The sequence below is a fragment of the Pleurodeles waltl genome, chromosome 5, assembly GCF_031143425.1.
Source record: "Pleurodeles waltl isolate 20211129_DDA chromosome 5, aPleWal1.hap1.20221129, whole genome shotgun sequence".
NCBI classification, from domain to species: Eukaryota; Metazoa; Chordata; class Amphibia; order Caudata; family Salamandridae; genus Pleurodeles; species Pleurodeles waltl.
In genome coordinates, this window is record NC_090444.1 from 460,471,250 (window position 1) to 460,496,139 (window position 24,890).

The following is a 24,890-nucleotide window of genomic DNA, read 5'->3' on the forward strand; positions in this document are numbered from 1 at the left end:
ATACAAATTTCAAGACCTCTTTAGCTATAATGTTTCTATATGCAGATGATGGATCCCCTTAGGCAGCTGTCTAGAAGAGGAGAAAGCATTTGCTAGAGCAATTTGGTTGTTTCTGACTCTGAGAGCTTCATAATATTGATTTGAAAGTAAACAGACATTTACACCCAAAACAATATAACAGATAATGTGGTAATAACACTTGTAGTATTTCTGCATGCAGAATTGTGATATGTTTTTGGAAAAAAATCAAAGTTAGACCTGGAGGAGTATGCTTGTGTAAAAATGCCTGGAATTTAGGAATCATATGTAGAAATCAATGCAGTAACACTGATTTGAAAGGTCATTCCCCATACATTAGAGGCCCATGTGCGATTATTCAAAATCCTGCAGTATGCTTCTTGGAGTATTGGCAATGTCAGCTGCAGAATTATCAAGGAATTATTACAGCATCACCTGTGATGTAGGCCATGTCCATAGAACCACAGTTTTTTTCTAGAGATGCGTATTGCCTTGATTTTGTCTCTTTAAAGAGATTTGAGGCCCACAGTTCTCATGAAGGGATTTATATTTGGAGAGTGTTGTTTTTTGAGAAGTATGAGACAAGATTGAACACTCCAACAAGCAGACAGGTTCATCTAGTGTAAAATCATTGGCATCATCACACCCACCTAAGAGCCACGGCCCAAAGTGTACAAAATACAGAACATGGAGACTGATGCATACAAGTATTTTGCAGTCACAAAGGATGTAATTTTTTGAAAACTCAAAATGCTTTTGACTATTTACAAAAGCCCATTTACCAATTGAAAAAGTCTTTCAGACTTGTGGCCTTCTCTAAATTACAAATAGGAGGGGCTGTGAAAGGGGCACCCATCCTATCTGGAATTCATAGAGGAATGTACCATTGGTGTGCGACAGTTGGGGTCTCAGTTGGGGTCTCAAGCCATTGTTGACAAACACCTCAAATGGGTAGTATTTGATTTACAATGTGGCAGCTGTCCCCTCGAGACATCTTACCCTTTGGGAAGTAGGCAGAGGTCCAGACAGCCTCTACCTGCTCTCCTCTGTAGCTTACCAAATGGGAAACGTTGTGTTTTTTAAAAGCAGCAACAGCCACTTTAATGGACATGGGCTATTATTTTTTTTAAAAATGTTCCTGTGGAACATTGAACTACGTGTATGCTATATACAATGGCAATTGAAACTTAACTGACTAGGAAGTGTTTTATGTCAAATCTATATAAACGATTTTTACCCAGCTATTCATTGGTCACTGCCCAATTTCATACTTATATCCACTTTGATTACCATTTTAGATGTGGCTAATACCAAATCAAAATTAACTTCTTAAGGTCAGTATATGTAGCTCTTAAAGAATCCCTTGCTATAGAAAGGATTGCCACAGTAGAAAATTGTAATTATTTTTTAAAAACAGATTTCAATGGGACCTTGGGACAGATGCATCAAAAATGCATTTTGCGAATCGGAAATAGCGATTTTTAAGAAATCGCTATTTCTGATTCGCAAAATGCAATGTATCACATTTGCGAATCCGTAATAGCGATTTCTTAAAAAACGCAAATGCTATTACCGAATTGCAAATAGCGATACCGGCCCCATTCGCACCTATGGATCTGTCGGCCCATATTTGCGAATATTTTTCATGTCCCAAATTGCGAATTCCTAACTGGAATTCACAATTTAGGGAAATACAAAGTCCAGGTTGCTGGGGGCCTAAGGCCCCCTCTGCTGCACCCCAACATTTTTTTTTACAACATTTAAGGTGCACACATGCCAAAAGGGCATGTGTGCTTTATATGTACATTTTAAAAATGCATTCTAAATGCATTTTTAAAATTTACACATGGTTACCACCAAGTTCAACTTGGTGGAAATAGCGATTCCTTAATGCCCAATTTGCACGAAGGAATTGCTTCTTACATGTGCTTTAGAAATCGCAAATAAGGAATCTTTATTTGCGATTTCTTATTTAGAAAGTCATGATTTGCGACTCTCTAAACAGGGTCGCAATTTTAAGGAATCGCTATTCTAGCGATTCCTTAAAATTGCATTCAAAATGCCTTTGATACATTCTGAAATGGCTTTTTGCATTCGCAAACGGGCATTCGCACCGTTTGCGAATGCAAAAAGCTTTGATACATCTGGCCCCTTGTTCTGTAATTTGTGCACAATACGCAGTCCCCATATCATCATTTAAGCTTTATTTCGGCAACAATTACCATAAAAGCAATACAAATACAACATAAAACCAAAATCACAGCACATATAAATTAAAATAATACATAATCAGTTAAAAATGGTGGGATCTTCAAACTAAGCTTAATAACAAAATCCAGGGAATGAGGATCACACACCAAAGGTCTCTATCATTACCCTTATAATTTTGGTAAGCTATACTAAATAATTGACCAGAATTAGATTCTCAGACAGGCAACAGAAAATCAGACTAAAGCGAATACATCTAAAATTCTCGAAACCTATAAATCTCCTCCCAAAATTAGAAGAATTTAATAGGATAAAACATATATTCAAAATCTAGAATTTAAAATAATGGACAATTGCCACCATTCAATCTAAAATGTAGAATAGTGGGTGATCGAGAACACATTTGCCACCCTTAGGTATATATTGTATCAATTTATAAAACCTGCTCCATACCGCCAGATAGCTGCTAAGATCTTTGCCACGGCACACACCACCAGCCTATGGGTATTTGTACTACAGATCCTAAGGGCTGAGTGACGGTCTCTGATACCCATAATCTTACAAAGGGGTCTTATCCAACGAGCCGTTTGCTTGTTAAATGCTGGACAGTGGAATAAAAGGTGGCTAATAGTTTCCCTGGTATTACATCCCATTGGGCAAGAGTTTGACAAACTAATAGGTTGCTTGCATCTAGAGGTAAGGTTGCGCACTGGTATGGATCCCAATCTAAGTTTTTGATAAAGTGCGTGCGCCACAGGGTGTGTAATAGCATCCAAAAAGTGCTCAAACTGGTAATGGCACTTAAAAGATAAAAAGCTGTCTGTCATACTACCCGACGAGACAGCTGCTAGAGCTGAAGTATGTTCATTTTCCCAGTATGCATCCTTCAGCATCTGGGGGCATTTTTTGGAAGATGCAAGGGGTCCACCCAGTAGGACCCCAACCAGTCCCCATATGGCATACTATATTTTCCTTGTGACTTTTAGGTCGAGAGTGCAAGCGCTTTGGCCTGTTGTAATCTATCTGTGTGCTTTTCACTACGCCCAATGCACGCCCATCACTATCACTCATTCACAGTAACGTCTTGCTTCGCTCAAAAGAAGCGGGGTGGGTTTGGTGCACGAGGAAGGGTCAGGGTGACCTAAAATTGAGTAAAATTAAACACAAAAAGAACACTTACGTTTTTGGTGCAGTCCTGTGCCATGCTTCTATTCCCTGCTGGCTGCATGCAGGCACAGGCTCCCAGCCTGCCCTGCGGCCAATCCTGACACTGCGCAAAGCAGCGTCAGGATTGGCTGGGCACCCCCAGGCAGACTGAGAGCCTGTGCAGGCTCTCTCCAGAGCCTACCGCGCATGTGTTTTTGGCCGGCACGAGCCGGCAGCCAAACATACATGCTCAGTGAGGAGGAATGTTGAGCAATCCCCCTCACAGCTCCTCATCCCAGATGCCCGCCCCTTTCACAACTAGGGGATAATAAACATAATTTTATTAGTTACATAGTTACATTAGTTACATAGGTGGTCATTCTGACCCTGGCGGTCTTTGACCGCCAGGGCGGAGGACCGCGGGAGCACCGCCGACAGGCCGGCGGTGCTCCAATGGGGATTCCGACCGCGGCGGTAAAGCCGCGGTCGGACCGGCACCACTGGCGGGCTCCCGCCAGTGTACCGCCGCCCCATTGAATCCTCCACGGCGGCGCAGCTTGCTGCACCGCCGCGGGGATTCCGACCCCCCCTACCGCCATCCAGATCCCGGCGGTCCGACCGCCGGGATCCGGATGGCGGTAGGGGGGGTCGCGGGGCCCCTGGGGGCCCCTGCAGTGCCCATGCCACTGGCATGGGCATTGCAGGGGCCCCCGTAAGAGGGCCCCTACATGTATTTCACTGTCTGCTGTGCAGACAGTGAAATACGCGACGGGTGCAACTGCACCCGTCGCACAGCTTCCACTCCGCCGGCTCGATTCCGAGCCGGCTTCATCGTGGAAGCCTCTTTCCCGCTGGGCTGGCGGGCGGTCTGAAGGCGACCGCCCGCCAGCCCAGCGGGAAAGTCAGAATTACCGCCGCAGTCTTTCGACCGCGGAACGGTAATCTGACGGCGGGACTTTGGCGGGCGGCCTCCGCCGCCCGCCAAGGTCAGAATGAGGGCCATAGTTTATTATCCCCTCATTGTGAAAGTTTTGCAGCTTCTGCTGCTGGCTGGGGGGTGACGCTCCTCCACCCTAACTGAGGAGCCACCCCTGCTCATGCATGGGCTTGCCTTTCAAAAATCCTTTGTTATCATTGGCAAATGCTTTACGTTTGTTCCTCCTTGGGACAGTTTTGTGATCGCCTTGGCCATCGACCCTGTTACATGGATAATTGCACATTTACCGATAAGTTTGACTGCGAGCAAACATCTTTTCCCTTTAGTGTCTCTCCTTCGTGCTCGTGCTCATGGCGGCAGTGGAGCTTTGAATTGGCTCACTTATGTCAACTGTTTTACTTTTCATGTTCAATTTATGTGGCAAGAAAAGTCCAGTTAGAGATTTACAATGCTTTCAGCCCTTACTTGAGCAAACGTGAGACCCATTGCTTTGCAAATCCTTGTTTTCTTTGTGACCACCTTAAGTGAGTCAGAAGGCGGAGCCTATTTAGGTAGATGACTGAAAACAGACTTGCTCTGCCTAGCTTCGCCTATAGAGTGAAGGCAGAACCCTGGCAGGGAGCAATATCAATGACCCTATGCAGAGGGTGCAACCCCTTATGTTTTTAGTAGAAATACATTTTGCTTTGGAGGTTTGTTTCTACCTAAAAAAAATAATGCCTGTTGGCTGCCAAAAATGTTGACAGTTCCCTGTCCACTGTGTTAGCGGAAGCACTTTCAACAGATTTCTCCCCGCAGGTACAGATGGCAAGGGGTCTTCTGCTGTGAGAGTGGAAGCATGTCTTCTATTGAGTCGGATGCCTGGCTGGCGACCCGTCTTAGTTTACATTTCTCTCCTAGTCTTATATTACAAATAATTAGTTTTACATCACTCACCTACTTCTTTTGATATTAGAAATTGCAGATGCTACCTCACTGACGGAATTTGACAATGGTGTGTTTGATAATTATCATTAGGTTTCTGTAGTTAAAATTGTCACCCAAAACACAGTGCTCAATGTCAATAGCTTTTCTAAGGGCATAATTCCTTCCACGTTTGCAGCAAAAAACTAAACATTTATATATTCTTAATGTGGAATTCGTCCGTCTTTTTACAGCTACTCAATAAGCGTTACTGGAAAGGTTAAGTTGATGTCAGTATACGTTGTTACAACTCTTTTTATATGAAGGTTGTGAAATTAGATTTGCTTTAAAACTAGGATTGCTTATTCTGAAGAAATCAAATACGACTGTATAGGATAATTAGGGAGACCTTCTTATCTCCGGGAATTGACAGTCGCTCTACCTTCCTTAAGAACACGTTATAATGCTAGTTTCTAAAGAAGTGTCTTCACATGATACAAGGGAACAATGTGCTGCGGAGGTGCTTAGAGAAGGTGCACTAATAAACTCACATTCACACTTTTATTAATACAGTACAAAGGTGAGACCTATTGTTAGTACCATAGCACAGTGTAACAGACATGGAAGAAGGCTGCATACTGTATCTTAAAATGCATGTTCGTAGAACCTAAAAGAGGTAAACAATCCTATAAATTATCATGAGGTCCACTCAAAGTAATTTTATCACCTTGTATGGATTTAAACCTATGTATCCAGGTTAAATACTTTTGTTTATAACTACTACATATACCAAAGCAACATGACATAAACCATGTATGCAGATCAACAATGAGTAATATTATGTTTATTACGCTTTTTAGGTTTCGCTTGCACTGCGCTTGTGAAATTTATTGTTAATCAAAATCTTAAAAGGGGCTTATATCCCGCCCTTGTTTTTCATTGGTTGGTGTGCTTGTCACTTAATTTTCCTTTGCTTCTAGTGTTTGTAGCATGCAATTTCCTGTTGTTGTTCGTCTGTTCTTCTTATCAGTATCTTACGGCCCAAGTACTCCTTTTCATCCATGTTGAACTACTTACAGAGCACGCAGGAGAAGCAACTCTGCCAAACACCGCCTGCCAACAGACTGCTTGCCAACTGTACGCTGTGCTTTCTTTACACTGCCTTACAGCAAACCATTCTAAGAGTATCACAGCAAAATAAATGACATATAGGCTTGGGCCAGTTTGTTTTGACAGCGCTTTACATTTTCTATAACCTTATTACAGGAGAGCTACATTAATGGGACTACCTGCCTGCAGCTTACACACAGACTGTCCGGGCATTTAGCCTACAGCCCATCAACCGCTGTTGATCTTCAAACCAATGTCGCTTGCTTGTAATTGTAGCACTTCAGAGTCATCTGGGAGTGGGCGGTAATACCACAGCATAAGATTACCTTGGATTGGAGCAATCAAAGGACTTTAGTCAGGTGCAGCTCACATGGTTGTAGATGACTGAACTTGGTTTGTGTGGGTCACCTGAGGAGTTAGTCATGAACCGGGCAGTGACCACTTGTCCTCAGCTGTGTTGGCCAAGCTAAGGTGTTGCGACCTTACATCATGCATGGTTGTGAAGGGACAGCAAGGGCACAGTGTGGAGTAGGATGGTAGGGTGATCAATGCAGCCAAGCAGTCCCATTTGGCTGCTGACTGAGTTCCTGATTTCTGGTTTTACAGTCTTACCACCATCGACCTAGTCAATTGCCACTCATACACACTCTCTCTTTTCCAGTCCCCTTGCTCTCCTATTACCTAGTGTCTTTCCATCCCGAGTGTGTCACCTGTCACGCTCTGCTGTTCAATCTATTTTGTTCTCTGCCACTCCTAATAAAGTTCTGACATCAGTGAAATTGATCTTATCCTTTTACTTCTTAGGTTGACCTTTTGCCAAACGTCTAAAGCACCGCAAGCTGTGGAATGTCGTCCCACATTGTACCAAAGTTAAAGGCAGAGAGCCCTTATTTTTTCCCCCTTCCAAATCAAATACAAAATATTGCCATCAACTCACTATGTTTAGTGCATCATAGTAAAATACAAAATAAAACATTGCATCGTCCTCCCAAAACCAACCGCAAAACAACACTGCCAAACTGCCAAATTTATATCGCAATCATTAAAACGTCAACATACCCAAATGCCGACACACAAGACTCTCCACCAGTAAACCCACTTTTCGATTCCTACTTAAAACAATGATCCAAACGCTAGCTTCCTCCTTTACAAAAACAAAAAAACACTGCAAAGTAATACAAGGTAAGCCATGTGAGTGTGGCGCTTTGTGCTAAAAAAAATTGTCCACATGCTTGTTGGTGATGCACGGACTCTGCGTGGTCTAAGACTCCGGAGTATGTTGATAAGTGTATGAGACACTTGGTTTATGTTGTAATTTGCGCGGTTTAATAGGTCAATCGGGCGTGGTTGACGAGTCGAGTTTGAGTTTGAGTCAATGTGAGTGAATGAAAACTTCGATGGAGATTTGGTGAGTTCTAAAGTGCACTAAGACAACCCATTGACAAGTCGAGAGTAGAATTTGCGGGTCAAATTTTGCTTGCGAGTGCGTGATCTGAGAAAGAGAGAGTAGCGGCTGAGGATAAGCAAAATCTCTGTAAAGTTCTGAAACGATTGTGTTACCCTTTCCTGTAGTAAACCGGCAAATTTGAGTTTTGTTAGTGCTCGCAATATATTGCATTAGTTTTGTGTGAATCAAGAGTGAGGGAGACAAGCCGCAAGACTTTGTCAGCCGCAGTGTGTGTGAGTGTGACGTCATTGGAGCCGCGCTGGGATAGGTCGGTTCGTGAGAAGGGTTGCACGCGGATTGGCAGCCGTCCGTGAGAGGCAATTGGTTGAGAAGGTGGGCGAAGAGAGTTCTGGGAAGTAAAGCCACTTCCTGATTCGATTGTTAGAAAAATAAAAGACGTAAAAATGAAGTTTTTCAAGGCTCTAAAGAGTGCTTTGAGGGGAGATGTGTACATTACTGCGAGTGTAGGGGAACCTACACCGCCAGAGGATACACCGGCTTATGCCGTAATGGAGGAGAGGGCAGTCGCGCCATGTCTTTGGCTAAAGCAGTGGTGCAAAATGACAGAGAAAGAAGGGTGTTTGGCGTTTCAGGAGCACGGAACGTTCAATATAAGGATTTTGGAAAATTTGCGGAGGGTGTTAAATGAGCAAAAGCCACCTCTGAGGCCGGCACAGTTTGAGACGTTAGCAATTTGGGAACTGATGGCAATACGACAACAGCAACAGACGTTTGAGCGGAGAATGAGGAAAGCAGAAAAGACACTAGCAGAGGCTAGGTGGGATAGTGAACAGAGGGTTTGGAGAAGAGAAATAATAGACGGAGTTAGGATGTTTCCAGCAATAACTCAGGGAGGCGAAACCCAAGGAGGGAAAGCCCTTTGTCAGACGGATAAGGGTTCTAGCAAAGAAAAGGAGACTAAGAAGTCCTGGGCAGAGGCAGATGACTCAGATGATGATGAGTTCCTTAATCAGTTGCTACATGATCGACCACCACCATATGCCCTAGATGATAATAGACCAAGTACTAGTGCAGGTCCTGTAAATTCGACGTAGAACCAGGGGACAACAAACACAGTACAGGTAAATACTGTTACAACACCAGTTCCAATACAGAATAGTGTCAGTGTGTTTACTGTTCTAGAGATGGAGACACAGCTGCAGCCACCACGGGTTCAGAGGCTTTACCCTGAGGTTCCAGTACTAGAGACTACTACGAATTAGATGGTGCCGTCAGATCCGGCATATACGAGACCAAAGCTAATACAGACTGAGCCAACTCCACTTTTACTGCCTCAGGCACAGCAACAGATGGTCCTGACTTACACCTCGGTCACGGGACTGCAGTCAGCCACAGCACCGATAATGAATCAGAATATGGGAGCTAATGCTCCACAGGTTTTGGGAAGCAGGCAGCTGCCAGCCGCCATATCCTTACCTATTACAGTTGGTCTGCCAGTACCGTTGTATGCATAGGCCAAGCCTAGTGTATGTGATGAGGGAATAATGACCCAAGAAATGACAAGAGGAGTGTTCGTAGGGAGCTCTCAAGGGATGACTCCAGTGGAACAGACAATAGAGAGATCTAGGTCTTTGTTAGACTTCAGTCCAATTGGGGTTCCTCCAGATACCATGAGACAATCAGGTTTGGGACTGCTGACTCCGCAGATCTCAAGTGCGAATGTACCACAAACAACGATGATGCAGGCTGGAAATATTTCCTTGCAAGGTTTAACCGCACAACACCTGAATGAATAGTTAGACAAGTTAAATTCACCACAGACTACTCCTGCAACAGTAGAGCGGTCGGAAAGGGAAGAGTACCTGAATTTTGTGAGGTTGGGCATGGAGGCAAATTAACTAGTTGAAGGGAGCATGGGAGTGAACAGGCTAGAGTCATACACTGAAGCAGAGTTGAGGTATCTGTGCCCAAAGATAACTAAAGAAGTGAGCAAGGTGCACCAGAAGTTGGCAAACCTGGCAGATAAATATGGCATAGACTTAGAAAATACTAAACATCTGAAGAGGAGTTATAGGTTAGATTTTGAGCCTAAGGATTTTGAACACATGAGGTCTACTGGGATGAAGGCACACCTTAAAGAAATACTGCAGAGTGCACAAGTTTGGGGAGCCTTAGAGAAGTGGGAAGGCAGATGGGCAAAGAAAAGAGTTAAAAGGAAAAGTGACTGCCCGGAGCAGCAGCAAGCGAAACCAGTGCTGGATACCGGTACAATAAAGATGTAACCAATGAGAGAGACAGCAGGAGGGGTTCTTGTTCATGTACCATGGTCTAGAGGTGACATTCTGTCATTCACAAATGATTTCCCCAGGCTGAAGGAGAAGCCAATAGAGTGGTATCAGCAGACGGACAGGTTTGTGAAGCTTGCGAAGTGTCTTTGGGAAGACCTGAATACTCTTTTTAAGATTATAGTTCCAGCTGATTTGTGGCTTGAGTGCAAGAGGAGTGTGGATTGGCCAACCGCGGAACCAGCGAGAGATAGGGTCACAGGAGCACCGTCTCCTGAGGTGATGAGGTACTACTATAAGGTGATTAAGTTCTTGAAGCAGAAGGTGTCGCCGCAAAATATTGGTTGGCAAAAGATTGATCGAACAGCGCAGGAGGCCAAAGAGTCGATGCATGCCTACTATGAGAGGTTGTTGAAAGCGTTCAAGCACTACAGTGGTGCAGAAGTCATAGAGGCGAAGGACATGAATCACCTCGTGTTCAGATATGTTGAGGGTTTGAGGCCCGAGGCTAGTCAGATGAGTAAGAATCATTTGATCTGTTGGCAAGCGAAGCCAATTGATGAGGTGTTGCAGTATGCAAAATACTGTAGTGATGTAAGTGAGTTGAAGCAGAGAAAGTTAAAGGAGAAAGTGATGGTAATGCAAATTAAGGCAGCACAAGCAGCGATGCAGGGAAATGGTTTACAGCAGGTGGTGCAACAGCTGCAAGGAAACAGGATGTTTCAGGCGCAAGTGAGAGGCAGAAGTCGAGGAGGTTTTGTGAACCATGGTCCAGACCTGAATACCGTAGTAGTTCAAAATGATGTGTAGGGGATGAAGAAGGTGTTACCTTGTCATGCTTGCGGGGACGTCAGACACTGGAAGCGGAAGTGCCCGATGATGGTGCAGGAGGGTGTTGTTCAACAAAGCAATGATGTCAATGCATTCCAAAATGTTAAAGGACCAAGGATGAGAGGTCATAATCCGAATTTTCAGAATAACATGGTTCAGATGCAGGGTCTTCAACCCATGCAACAAGTGCAGATGCCACGTGTACAACCGATGCAGATGCAGCAAATGCAACAGCAGGTTCCTTTGGTACCTAGACAGCAAAGGCAGTTGCCCTTAGCACCAATGGAACAGCAACAGGTGATGCTTCCTCAACAGGTCACAGGTCAAAGAATGAGTCAAAATAACAAAGTACAACAGTTCCCATTGCGTGGTGAGAGTGGAATAAACGATGAATGGTCGGATGAGAGTTCAGATAGAGAGGAGTGAAGGCTTGCAGCATCCCTAGGAGCAGATCAGAGAGGGCCCTATGTGCAAGAGAAAGTAATGAGTCAAAAGGTCTCATTCTTGGTTGACACAGGAGCTAAACGCTCTACAGTTAGAAGTGCAGAGGTTCCGAAATTGCCCCTTTCGGGACGTACAGTTAAGGTAGTAGGAGTGGCAAATCAGCTCTTGACTAACCCAATCACAGATCTGGTTCAGGTTGAGCTTGCACTTTTCAGGGGTTGCACAGGTTTGTAGTTTGTGATTCGAGTCCCGTGTCCCTACTGGGAAGAGACTTACTGTGCAAGACAAGATGTTCTATCACCTGTTCCACTGAGGGAATTGAGGTGCAGACAAACAGTGACGATGAGGGGGATGACGGTCAGGTTTCAGAGCCTGAGACAGAGACGACAGATGAGGAGTAACCTCTGATTAACGTCTTCCCAATGTTCACAGTGACTGATCTGCCAGCAGATTTGCAGGGGACAGTCAGAGAGAAAGTGTGGGACTTGACAGGAAAGGAAGTGGGACTGATAAAAGGAGTAGAACCAGCTAAAGTTAGTGTGAAGCCAAATGCTGTGTTCCTCCAGGTACCACAGTACCACATGGCGCAAGATGTCCTTATAAGGGGTAGCCCAGTTAATTGAGGACTTTGTGAAGCAAGGAGTTTTGAAAGAAGTGATGAGCAGTGCATGTAATTCACCAATAATGGGACTGAGAAAGCCTTGTGGGAAAGTTCGAATTGTCCAAGACTTGAGAAAAATTAATGACATAGGGGGTGATTCTAACATTGGCGGGCGGCGGAGGCCGCCCGCCAATGTTCCCCCGTCAAAATACCGCTCCGCGGTCGCAAGACCGCTGAGGGTATTTTGAGATTTGCCCTGGGCTGGCGGGCGGCCGCCAAAAGGCCACCCGCCAGCCCAGGGCAAATCTACCTTCCCACGAGGACGCCGGCTCAGAATTGAGCCGGCATAGTGGGAAGGTGCGACGGGTGCAGTTGCACCCGTCGCGTATTTCAGTGTCTGCTTTGCAGACACTGAAATACGTTGTGGGGCCCTCTTACGGGGGCCCCTGCAGTGCCCATGCCAGAGACAAAGGAGAAGAAACCCAGAGTGGTGACGGTGAGCCTATCTCAACTGAGGTGCCAGGAGGACCGAGTCAGAAGGAGGTTCTCCTAGAAGTAGACGGATACGGACAAGAATTTGAGCCCCTGACAGACCCAGAAGGTGAAGGAGATGAAGGCAGAAGAGAATCAGGGTGTCCAGACTCCTCCTGAGCAAATTGCAGGTCCATCAAGAGAAAACACCATACAGTCAGAGGAGGGTGACGAGCTGCCACAAGGAAGATCAAAGACCAAAGAGACACAGAAAGGAGGTAAGTGGCCAGAACTGCAAGTGACTAAGGGAAAGGTGGTTGTTGAAGATGCAATAGAAGAGGAGGTAGATACAACAAGAAGAGAAGATCTGAGTGAAGGAGAGTTACAGGGTGATCATAAGTTGAAAAGAAAGAGAGTGGCAAACAGAAGGTACGCAGGTCCTTAATGGGTATATGCAACGTCAGCTGAGTGGCAACAAGAGTTTTGGGCGTTCTGTTTTGATCAAGAAGTCCCAGGTCAGTACTTTGGTACCTGAGTCTGGCCAGAGAAAGAGACTGTGTTGATGTGAAAATTGAGTCAAATAAAACTGACATAAGAGACTGATAAATCACCGGATGTGACACTGTTAACCTGAATTGACTTTTGAGAACTGGTTTTGACAAGCTGCTAACCTGAATTGACAAGGATCCTGGGAGTGAATGTGAAAACTGTAAATAATTTCTGAGGAAAGACTTTCACTTGCTTTAACTTGCTGAAAAAAAAAAAAGTGCTTTAACCATCCTCTGTTGGTTGTTGTTTGAACTTATAATACTTCACTTTCTGATTCTTTACAGATCATAGCTAACGTTAGAGTTGATAATAGTGGAAGTAGGCGCTGTAAATATTTGGGTGTTGGTTTGGGTATCGTGTGTGTGATATTCATCATAATTCTGATTGTGGGAATGCCATTGGTGGATAAGAGTGAAACTACCAATGCTACAATTCCTGAGACCACCGCTACACTAACACCTTGGGAGAGGTTTGAGCAGGACACAAGATATTTGCATGAGGGAACTAACGTAAAAGGGGAACTATCAAATAATGTTTTCTATTGCCTGCTTGGTAAATATGTTGACACTATGGATGCGAAAGATTGTTATGTGTGTACACAGATCCCTGTTTCAGTGCAAGAGGGAGTTACCTATCATAGTTTGACTCTAACATATGGGATAAGCTGTAGTTTGTTACTAACACAACTCTATAACCAGGAGGAGATTCAATACTTTTATTAAAATCACAACCTTGTGTTTTCTTATGTGCCTATCATAGAGGATTTAAATAGTGTAGCTAAATACTATAGCATAAAATTAATTAAGGGGTTCTTTGAAGCAACATTAACACTTAGTACATCTTATGCACACCTCAATAATCTGACATGTTTGCTTACATCTGTAGAGAAAAGCTTTCTAGATCACACGGAAGATGGAAGGAGGGCATTGAAGGAGAGTTTAGAAAAAGGCTTGCAGCAGCGAGCTTTTGTAAATAGTGTAAGGGAACAAGGGAAATTAGCTTTAGATGCACTACACATAGGTAAGCTTTGCATAACGCGACCAAAATCATATTATGACAATGTGTTTGTGGGAACGAGTGAATGTAAGCATGTGCTTTTGTTTCAGAGTAAATGGACGTTCAATTTAAATGGAAAGGATCCAGTGATCCCTGGAATTTATTATATTTGTGGAGTTAATGCTTACTACCATCTCCCAAAGGGATGGTATGGGACATGTTATTTGGGGATAGTTTTCCCAAAGATATATCAATTAGAGGACTTGAAAAAGTTTCCGAAATTGTCTGAATTACATCGTACTAGACAAAGGAGAGAGACTGCTGCTGGTGTAGTAGGAGACATATTTGGGGCAATAATTCCTTCAGTGGGAGTTATTTTGAATTCCCTAAAGATTCAAAAGTTGTCTACTATTGTGGATAACATGCTGACAAATTTTACAGGGGCTATACTCATGATGGATACTGAACTTGCTGCGGAAAGGGCTATTGACTCTTCAAAACAGGCTTGCTTTAGACATTCTTTTAGCGAAAAATGGCGGAGTTTGTAAAATGCTTAATAAGCGTCATTGTTGTGCTTACATACCTGATAATAGTAATGAAATTAGAAGTATGCTTACTAACCTAACAAGAGACAGTGCAGATTTGAAGGAGCTGAAAGAACCTGGATTTTGGGAAAAGGTTGGAAAGGGACGTGCTAAAGTGGGAAGTTGGTTTAGTAATATTTGGCATGGGATATTGGCAAAAATAATACAGGGAATATTGATTGTTATACCTTGCCTATTTGGATTATGGCTGTCATGCAAAAATAATTAAATTAAAAATGGCAAAAAATAATAAGAGGAGGGAAGAAAGGAAAAGGAAAAAAATTTCAGGGCAAAATTAGAAGGGGCACGGTTGAGAGAAGAAATTGAAATGAGAGAATTCTAGGATGGAAATTGTAAAGGAAAAGGTTGTGTGATGACAAGAGTCATCAGAGGAGGGACTGTTGGAGTGTGACTTTTAGAATTAATATTAACATGAAAAGCTTGCAATACTGTATAATATGTAATGAAGCAGCGTAGAAGATATATTAACCTAGAAAAATAATGTACACGTTTAAAATGTGCCCACGGGGAGTGGCCACCAAAGTATAAGATGATTAATGAAACTGACTAATAATGAATTAACAATGTACTAATGTATGTCTTTGTATTAGCATTAAGGATTATGTATTAGGGTTTTGCTAAGTTAATCACTAGGCCTTAGTTAGCGAGGGTCTGGGCCTAGCTGCCTGGTCTCATATTAGTTTTGTTTCTCTAACGTGCAATGTGCTGTTTCCCTGAAGGATACGAAGCTGTACTTTTCCAGAAGCTAGAGATATGTGTGTGGCTGTAGTAAATTCTTTCTCATGGGACCCTACTTGCTTAAGGAGACATTCTTGCCAAGTGCAACAGTGTAATTCGCAACAGGTGCAAGGTCGCCTGGACTAGGAGAAGACAATGGAACTACTGACTGGAGCGACAAGTGTAACTTTTCTTAGCTGACATTCCACCTTATGAAGACGTCAATCACAGGAGCCGATCAACTGCATGAAAACTGTGTTAGGTGAAAATTCTAGTAAGTTGTGTGAATAACTATTGGACAGAGATAATGATGCACCAAAATTGCCCAATGGGAAATTAGAGACTTGTTCGACAGTTTTGAGATATCGGCGTGACCCAAAGAGAAACCAGCCATTATTGAGCCATTCGTAGCCATTACTTTGCCATTCTTGAAGCCATTCTTCATCATTCCTTGCCATTCTGAGAGACTTTGGGGGTCATTCTGACCTCGGCGGTAAAAGGCTCTTACCGCCGGTCAGAAGACCGCCATTCTACCACCGCGGCCGCGGTAAACCGCCACGGTCATTCTGACCCACAACTGCCAAACCGCCAAAAACCCGACATCCACGGAAGGCCGCCTAATCAGCGGTCAGCGATAAACTGGAGATGACCAAACCTCCACCGTCACGTCAACACAAACATGCCCATGCCATTACGACCCACAAATCCACGTGGCGGTCATTTAACCGCGGTATTCCATTGGCGTTACACACCGCCGCGGTCAAAATACACACCCAGCTCCAAAACACAGCCACATTGGACAATTTGAAATACACACACCTGATACACATACAAACACCACTCCCACACATCCAATCAACTATAAAACACACACCCACATCACCCACAAACCCCCACTACTAGAAATTTGGAGAGAAGGCGAGAGAGAGAGAGAGAGCACAGCTATCGAAAACCCCAACACACAGAGGAACACAACATCATCACCCACACTACATCTACGCACAAAACACCACACACCACCACACACACCACACTCATCACCACAAACACCACCCCACACCACCCCATGGCACCCCAAAGACACCCCAGGTTCTCGGACCAAGAACTCAGGGTCATGGTGGAGGAAATAATTAGGGTAGAGCCCCAGCTATTCGGCACACAGGTGCAGCACACCACAATAGCCAGGAAGGCGGAGCTATGGCAAAGGATCGTCGACAGGGTCAACGCTGTGGGACAGCATCCCAGAAACCGGGAAGACATCCGAAAACGCTGGAATGACCTACGGGGGAAGGTGCGGTCGATGGTGTCAAGACACAACATCGCTGTGCAGAAGACTGGCGGTGGACCCCCACCCACTCCACCCGAATTCACAGCATGGGAGCAAGAGGTCTTGAACATCCTGCATCCTGAGAGCCTCGCTGGAGTAGGCGGAGGAATGTACTCTGGTAAGTCTAATCCCAACTACTTCACCCCCCCCAACCACCAGCATGCCAACCCAAACCCCCACCCTCACCCCCAACCCCCCAGCACACATCCTCCCTGCCAATGTCTCACCAGCACAACCCACCCAACACAACACCAATCCCTGAATGCCAACACAAACCATGGACACCCATCACCTAAGCATGACCACTGCACATACCCATCCACCCCCACAAACCACCCTCACAACTCCTCCCACAAGGGAATGCCAGCACTGGAGGACAAGGGCACCCACAAATCGCACGCCATGGCACACACAGAAGCAATAACCATACTCTTTTACCCCTGCAGGGCCCGAACGCCAACACACCGGCCAGGAGGGTCCAGATTTGTCCATCCCGCCCCCAGAACAGGCCCCCAGTGATGACAGCAGCTCTGTCGACCTAGAACCTGATGACCAGCCCAGACCATCGGGGACCTCTGGACAGTCGGTTCCCCACACACAGACACAGGCCACAGCAGACCCAACCCCCTCTGGGAATACCAGCACAGCTCCCACCCAGCGGGCCCATGCCTCTGTCTCCAGGACACGTCAATCAGCGGTGTGTCCACCACTACAGGGCACCCAGGCTGACCCACCACCCCAACAACAACAGGGACCTGGGGGCAGTGGTAGTGGGCACACCGTCCAGGGGACAGAGGCCCGGGGAAACAGGGGAACTGGGAGGGCTGCTGTGCGAGAGGGGGTTGACCGGCCCAGGGAACCCACTCTCCAAGAGGCCCTCACCACCATCATGGGAGCATACCACCACTCCCAGGAGACGATGGCGACGGTACTGGGCAGGTTCCAGGAGATCCAGGCACAGCAGGAGGAACGGTACATGGGGTTCAGAGACGAACTCAGGAACATCGGTACCGCAATGGGGACCATCGTCCTGGCCCTCAACCAGATAGTCACCACATTGCGGGACCATGTGGCACCCCAAAGGGCCCCTGTCACTAGCCCGGACGACGAACAGCCTACCACCTCCGCCGGCGCTAGTGGACAGGAGGCCCCCACATAACGACAGGCCACCAGAACGCCACCTCCTGCTGAAGATCAACCACCCCGCAAGCGGAACCTGAGATCACACAAGAAGACAGAGTAGGATGCCAAGACCCCCGCCAGCATAAGATACCCCCTGATGTCATCCCACTATCCCACATTGTCACCCTGTCCAACCTTGAACTGCCCCTGCTCCATCCTTCCACAGGCATATGGACAATGCACCTGTGCTACTGAGAAGTGGACTCTGCCATGGACATTACTCCACCCCCACCCATCACCGTTTTACTATCATGGACCTATATGTAGCACTTAAAATAAATCACCAATTGCACTTCAAATTTCAGGAGTCTGCTTGTATTCTTTACAAATGTATTACACATAACGGTGCAATAATGTTCAGTTACATTGTGATGACAACATACCAATGTCAATAAGCATTAGTCCATGGGCAAACAAAGCAGAAGTCACGCTGTGGGTCATACAGCTCTGAAAAGGGAAGGGAAAGTCAAAAATCAGTTAAAAGGAACTGGGGGGAAACACAGAAAGTAGAGATGCAGGAGGCCAGAAGTAAATGTAAAATGGCGTGGGTGATTCTTACCTGTGTGCTACTGAAAATACTGTTGTATAACTGTGTCCCTGTTGTCCGTGTCGTCCCCGTCGTCTTCCTCCTCTTCACTCTCCACAGGCTCCACAGCTGCTACAACACCACCATCTGGACCATCCTCCTGCAGGAAAGGCACCTGGCGTCGCAATGAAAGATTGTGAAGCATACAGCAGGCCACGATGATATGACACACCTTCTTTGGTGAGTACATTAGGGATCCACCTGTCATATGCAGGCACCTAAACCTGGCCTTCAGGACCCCGAAGGTCTGTTCTATAATCCTCCTAGTTCGCCCATGTGCCTCATTGTACCGTTCCTCTGCCCTGGTCCGGGGATTCCTCATTGGGGTCAATAGCCAAGGCAGGTTGGGGTAACCAGAGTCACCTATTAGCCACACACGGTGTCTCTGTAGCTGTTCCATCACATAAGGGATGCTGCTATTTCGCATGACATACGCGTCATGCACTGACCCAGGGAACTTGGCATTTAGATGGGAGATGTACTGGTCAGCCAAATAGACCACCTGGACATTCATCGAATGGTAATTTTTTCTATTTCTGTACACCTGCTCATTGTCTTTTGGGGGTACTAAAGCCACATGGGTCCCATCAATGGCACCAATGATGTTGGGGATATGTCCAAGGGCATAGAAATCACCCTTCACAGTGGCCAAATCACCCTCCTCAGGGAAAACAATGTATCTCCGCATGTATTTCATCAGGGCAGACAACACTCTGGACAAAACCTTAGAAAACATAGGCTGAGACATCCCTGATGACATGGCCACTGTTGTCTGAAAAGACCCACTTGCCAAAAAATTGAGTACTGACAGAACCTGCACCAGAGGGGGAATCCCTGTGGGTTGGCGGATGGGGGACATCAGGTCTGGCTCCAGCTGGGCACACAGTTCATGTATAGTGGCTCGGTCAAGTCGGTATCGAAGTATAATATGTCGTTCTTCCATTGTCGACAGGTCCACCAGCGGTCGGTACACGGGAGGATTCTTCCTTCTCCTCGCAAGTCCCAGCGGACGGTGCCTAGGAAGGACAACATGGAGCACAGAGTCAAGCAACCCACAGGTACGTTCACCCAGCTTGCACAGTACACGAATCGCTATGCATTGAAAGGCTTGTATGAGTGGCAATGCAAGGCCTAGGCCTGTGTGACGCAGTAGCAATTAAGCCGTGTGGGCCCTTGTAATGGCGGCTGCCTGACCTGAGAAGTGTGACAGTGGGATGTGAGGTCAACGCGCTGGCGTGGCACACCGTGGCGGTAGGCGGTCGAAGACCGCAGTGCGAAGGCGCATTGGTTAACATTGCACCCTATGGGTCTCAGGAGCCAATGACGATGTGCGCCGGCGGTCGCGGTACGCACCGTGCCGGTACGCACCGCCGCGGGCGTGACCGCCATTTTCTATCTGCTTAATCACTCGAGACCTGATCATCCACAGGAGAGGACCTATACTGCAAGTGCTGCTGTGACCTCGGTCTGGAAGAGACAATGGCTGCTGCGACTGGGGAAAGGGCCCCTGCCTTCACTTCAGAAGAGTTGGAGAAACTTGTGGATGGGGTCCTGCCCCAGTATGCGCTACTCTACGGTCCTCCAGACCAACAGGTAAGTACACTGGGTGCACGTTGAATGGGCTATGCCTGGGTTGTGTATGGTGGATGTAAGATGGTGGGGTGGGGAGCGAATGAGGAGTGCAAGGCACGACAGATGAGAGCATGTGCCACATGGCAGGGTTGGGGAGGGGGGAGCAATCACATCTAACATGCAGAAAAATGTTGAAATTTCCTTTCCCACCCTGTACATGTCAAATAGGTCAGCGCCCATCAGAAAGTCGACATTTGGCGTGCCATCGCCAAGGAAGTCCGGGACCTGGGGGTCCACAACAGACGGGGCACCCACTGCCAAAAGAGGTGGGAGGACATCCGCTGCGGGACCAGGAAGACCGCAGAGTCACTGCTGGGGATGGCCTCCCAACGTATGAGGGGTGCCAGTCGTACCTTGACCCCCCTGATGTCCCGGATCCTGGCGGTGGCCTACCCCGATTTGGATGGGCGCGTGAGGACATCACAGCAGACACAAGGGGGTGAGTACCAGCACATTCTGCTATCTTTACGCGCAGTGGAGGTGCCTGGGTGGGGGAGGAGGGCTGTGGGTGACATTAGGCCAAGGCGCTTTCTGTAATGTAGTCCCCTCCTTTAGGCATGGCCCTGTGCCCCCGCCCCCCACCTCTGTAGGGTGCCAAGTACAGCAATCCATGGTCCAGCATCACCCATGTGTGCATTTGTTGTCCATAGACCTGTAGGCCTAGTCACAAGTACTGAGTAGTGTACCCCGATTGCGCGGCGTAGTACTGGAGGCTCCTGTGTCTGTCCTCTCCGACAACGGTGTTGACAATGCATGCACTCAACCTGTCTTTATTTCTCCCCCCACCCTTTTTCTTTATCTTCTTGTGCATGTGTGCATTAGCATCATCAGGCGGAGGAGAATTGGCATCGGAGCACGAGGGAGCTGCAACTCACAAGGCCCCGGTGGGCCATGCTACAGACACCGAGGTCACCAGTGATACGGAGGGCGAGGGGAGCTCCACAACGGGGACCCGTGGTGACACCAGCGACACTGACACGTCCTCGGAAGGGAGCTCCCTAGCGGTGGCGGCAACATCCGTGCCCCCCGCCTCAACAGGTACAGCCGCCACCCAGCGCACCAGCTCCGCCCTCCCAGCAGCCCCTCAGCCTTCGCTCCGTGCCCGCTCGCCCAAGAAGGCGGGCATCTCCTTCGCCCCAGGCACCTCAGGCCCTGCCCCAGTTACCCCTGCTGCCCTCAGTGAGGAGGTCATTGACCTCCTACAGACCATCATTGTTGGGCAGTCTACCCTTTTGAATGCCATCCAGGGGGTAGAGAGGGAGGTGCATCGGAGCAATGCATACCTGGAGGGCATTCATTCAGGTCAGGCTGCCCATCAACGATCGTTCAATGCTCTGGCCTCAGCACTGACGGCAGCCATTGTCCCTGTTTCCAGCCTCCCTCTTCTAACTGCCTCCACCGTCTCCCAGTCTCCTGTTCCTCAGCCTATCCCATCCACAACATCAGACCAGCCTGCACACACCTCAACACCCAAGGGCAGCTCATCCAGACATAAGCACCACAGATCCCACAAGCATTCACCCAAGCAACATCCAGATGCAGCCATGGCAACAGTCACTACCACCTCTGTGTCCCCCTCCTCCTCGTCTCCCTCCCCCCTCCCTGTGACGTCTCCACTCACACCTGCATGCACACCACCATCAGCCAGTACTTCCATCACCACCACACCCTCCAGTACAGTCCGCACAAGTGCAGTCACCACCCCCACTGCCATTTACACGTCCCCTGTGTCCTCTCCCACTGTGTCTGTCACCCCCTCTTCCAAAACACACAAACGCAGGCAGCCACCCACACAACAGCCAACCACCACACGACAGCCTACGCCACAAGCACCTGCACCCATAGACAGCACACCTGACTCTCCTACAACCACATCCTCTCCCTCCACTCCCATACCCACTGCACCTACCCTTCCCATTGCTCCTAAAAAACTTTTCCTCTCCAAACTTGACCTCTTTGCACCACCTGACCCACCCCCTCCATCTGGTAAGAGTCCGAAGAGCACCTCAGCCACCACCAGCTCTGCATCAAGTCTGACCATTGTGCACGGGTTTTGGAGTCCACCCTTTCCCAGCACAGATACATCGGCCAGCAGCAAGGGAACAGCCAGCCCCCCCCCTGGAAAGAGAACCCGTAAAACCAAGGCCCGCCGTGAGAAGGCTGACACGGCTGCCCCCAAGGAGCAAAGTCGTAGCCCGTCACCTGCCACAACATCAAGGGCAGGCAAGGGCCAGAGAGCCTCATCGAAGGAGGGCAAGGGCAGCAGGGTGGAGAAGACAGCCAGCAGGGGCGCGGACCAGGAGGGCCCCACAAGCTCCATCCCGGGTGGGACAGAGGACACCCACGGGCCCAGGACTCCGTCACAGGAGGGTCCAGCAACTGCACGGTCGGAGGGCGACTAAGCAGGGAGTCCTGGCCAGGTCTGGCTCCCTTGATAGACAAGAAAGGCACCGCTGAACAGGGCCCCGCCGTGAAGACAGGCACCGCTGAACAGGGCCCCGCCGTGAAGACAGGCACCGCTGAACAGGGCCCCGCCGAGAAGAAAGGCACCGCTGAACAGGGCCCCGCCGTGAAGGAAGGCACCGCTGAACAGGGCCCCGCCGTGAAGACAGGCACCGCTGAACAGGGCCCCGCCGAGAAGAAAGGCACCGCTGAACAGGGCCCCGCCGTGAAGAAAGGCACCGCTGAACAGGGCCCGCCGTGAAGACAGGCACCGCTGAACAGGGCCCCGCCGAGAAGAAAGGCACCGCTGAACAGGGCCCCGCCGTGAAGAAAGGCACCGCTGAACAGGGCCCCACCGTGAAGACAGGCACCGCTGAACAGGGCCCCGCCGTGAAGACAGGCACCGCTGAACAGGGCCCCGCCGTGAAGAAAGGCACCGCTGAACAGGGCCCCGCCGTCTCAAGCACCGCTCCGCTGGGCCCCGCCATCTCAAGCACCGCTCCGCTGGGCCCCGCCGTCTCAAGCACCGCTCCGCTGGGCCCTTCCTGTCAAGCACCACTCCGCTGGGCCCTTCCTCTCAAGCACCGCTCCGCTGGGCCCCGCCGTCTCAAGCACCGTTCCGCTGGGCCCTTCCTGTCAAGCACCGCTCCGCTGGGCCCTTCCTCTCAAGCACCGCTCCGCTGGGCCCCGCCGTCTCAAGCACCGCTCCGCTGGGCCCTTCCTGTCAAGCACCGCTCCGCTGGGCCCCGCCGTCTCAAGCACCGCTCCGCTGGGCCCTTCCTGTCAAGCACCGCTCCGCTGGGCCCCGCCGTCTCAAGCACCGCTCCGCTGGGCCCTTCCTGTCAAGCACCGCTCCGCTGGGCCCTTCCTCTCAAGCACCGCTCCGCTGGGCCCCGCCGTCTCAAGCACCGCTCCGCTGGGCCCTTCCTGTCAAGCACCGCTCCGCTGGGCCCTTCCTCTCACGCACCGCTCCGCTGGGCCCCGCCATCTCAAGCACCGCTCCGCTGGGCCCCGCCATCTCAAGCACCGCTCCGCTGGGCCCCGCCGTCTCAAGCACCGCTCCGCTGGGCCCCGCTGTCTCAAGCACCGCTCCGCTGGGCCCTTCCTGTCAAGCACCCCTCCGCTGGGCCCCGCCGTCTCAAGCACCGCTCCGCTGGGCCCTTCCTGTCAAGCACCGCTCCGCTGGGCCCTTCCTGTCAAGCACTGCTCCGCTGGGCCCCGCCGTCTCAAGCACCGCTCCGCTGGGCCCTTCCTGTCAAGCACCGCTCCGCTGGGCCCCGCCGTCTCAAGCACCGCTCCGCTGGGCCCTTCCTGTCAAGCACCGCTCCGCTGGGCCCTTCCTGTCAAGCACAGCTCTGCTGGGCCCCGCCGTCTCAAGCACCGCTCCGCTGGTCCATTGACAGTGCCGGTTCTGTGTCGAGCTAGTGTTCACGCTGCACTCTGGGCACCCTGCCTCCTCCATGACCAGTGGAGTCTGTAATCCACCTGATGGACTGTGGCTTTGCACTCCCCAGGATAGCACAGTGGGCATGGTGGCCCCTTCGTGGTTCTGGCGTCGTGGACTTCTGTGGCTGAGGTGCCCCCCCTTCCCTTCCCCCTGAGGTGCCTGTAGTTTTGTCATCTGATGCCCCAGCAGTGTTCTCTCCAACGGACTCAGGTCTCCTGTGTGGGCTTTGCCCATGTGTTTGGTAGACATTGGCCCACGGACTGTGGATATTTGACACACTGAGCAGGACTTATTGACTATGTACATAGCTTTCGCACTGTTCATGATTTTTGCTTTGATATTTCATGACGATAATTTTCCATGACTTCAATGAACCTAATTTTTACATAAATTTAAATTAAAATTTTATTGTGTCTTTGCATTTTTCAGGGGGGTTTGTGGGGTGTCACTCAGTTTTTGCTCTGCATTGGTATGTTGATAGTTGGGGGGGGGGGCGTATGTGTGTGCCGGAACCTTTCGTCCTCCCCCCTCCCCTGTGTCGTAGGTGCAGTACTCACCGTTGTCTTCTGCGCCGGAGTTCGTACTCGTGGTAGATGAGCAGGTAGACAAGAGCTGGTAGGATGTTTAATTCGGGTTCCATGCTGTCCTCCGTCCTCGTGGAGTGTATAGAGGTGAGCGTTTTCCCGTTCGTAGTCTGTTTCCGCCGTGTTTTTATCGGCGGGGCTCCCGCCCCGGAAAAGGTGGCGGATTGGTGAGTTGTGATACTGTGGGCGGTACATTGTCTGCCGCCTGCCTGTTGGCGGTGACCGCCGCGCTGTTTGTCTGTCCCGCCGTGGCGGTCGGAGTGTTAAAGTGGCGGCCTGTGTTGGCGGTTCCCGCCAGGGTCAGAATTCCATTTTTTTGACCGCCTGCCTGTTGGCGGGTTGGCCGCCGCTTTATCACCCACCGCCAGGGTTGGAATGACCCCCTTTGTCTTTAGCCATCTGATACTTTAAACCATCCTCTTCCTACCCCTTTTTGCGATATGCACTTCTCCTCCTTATGA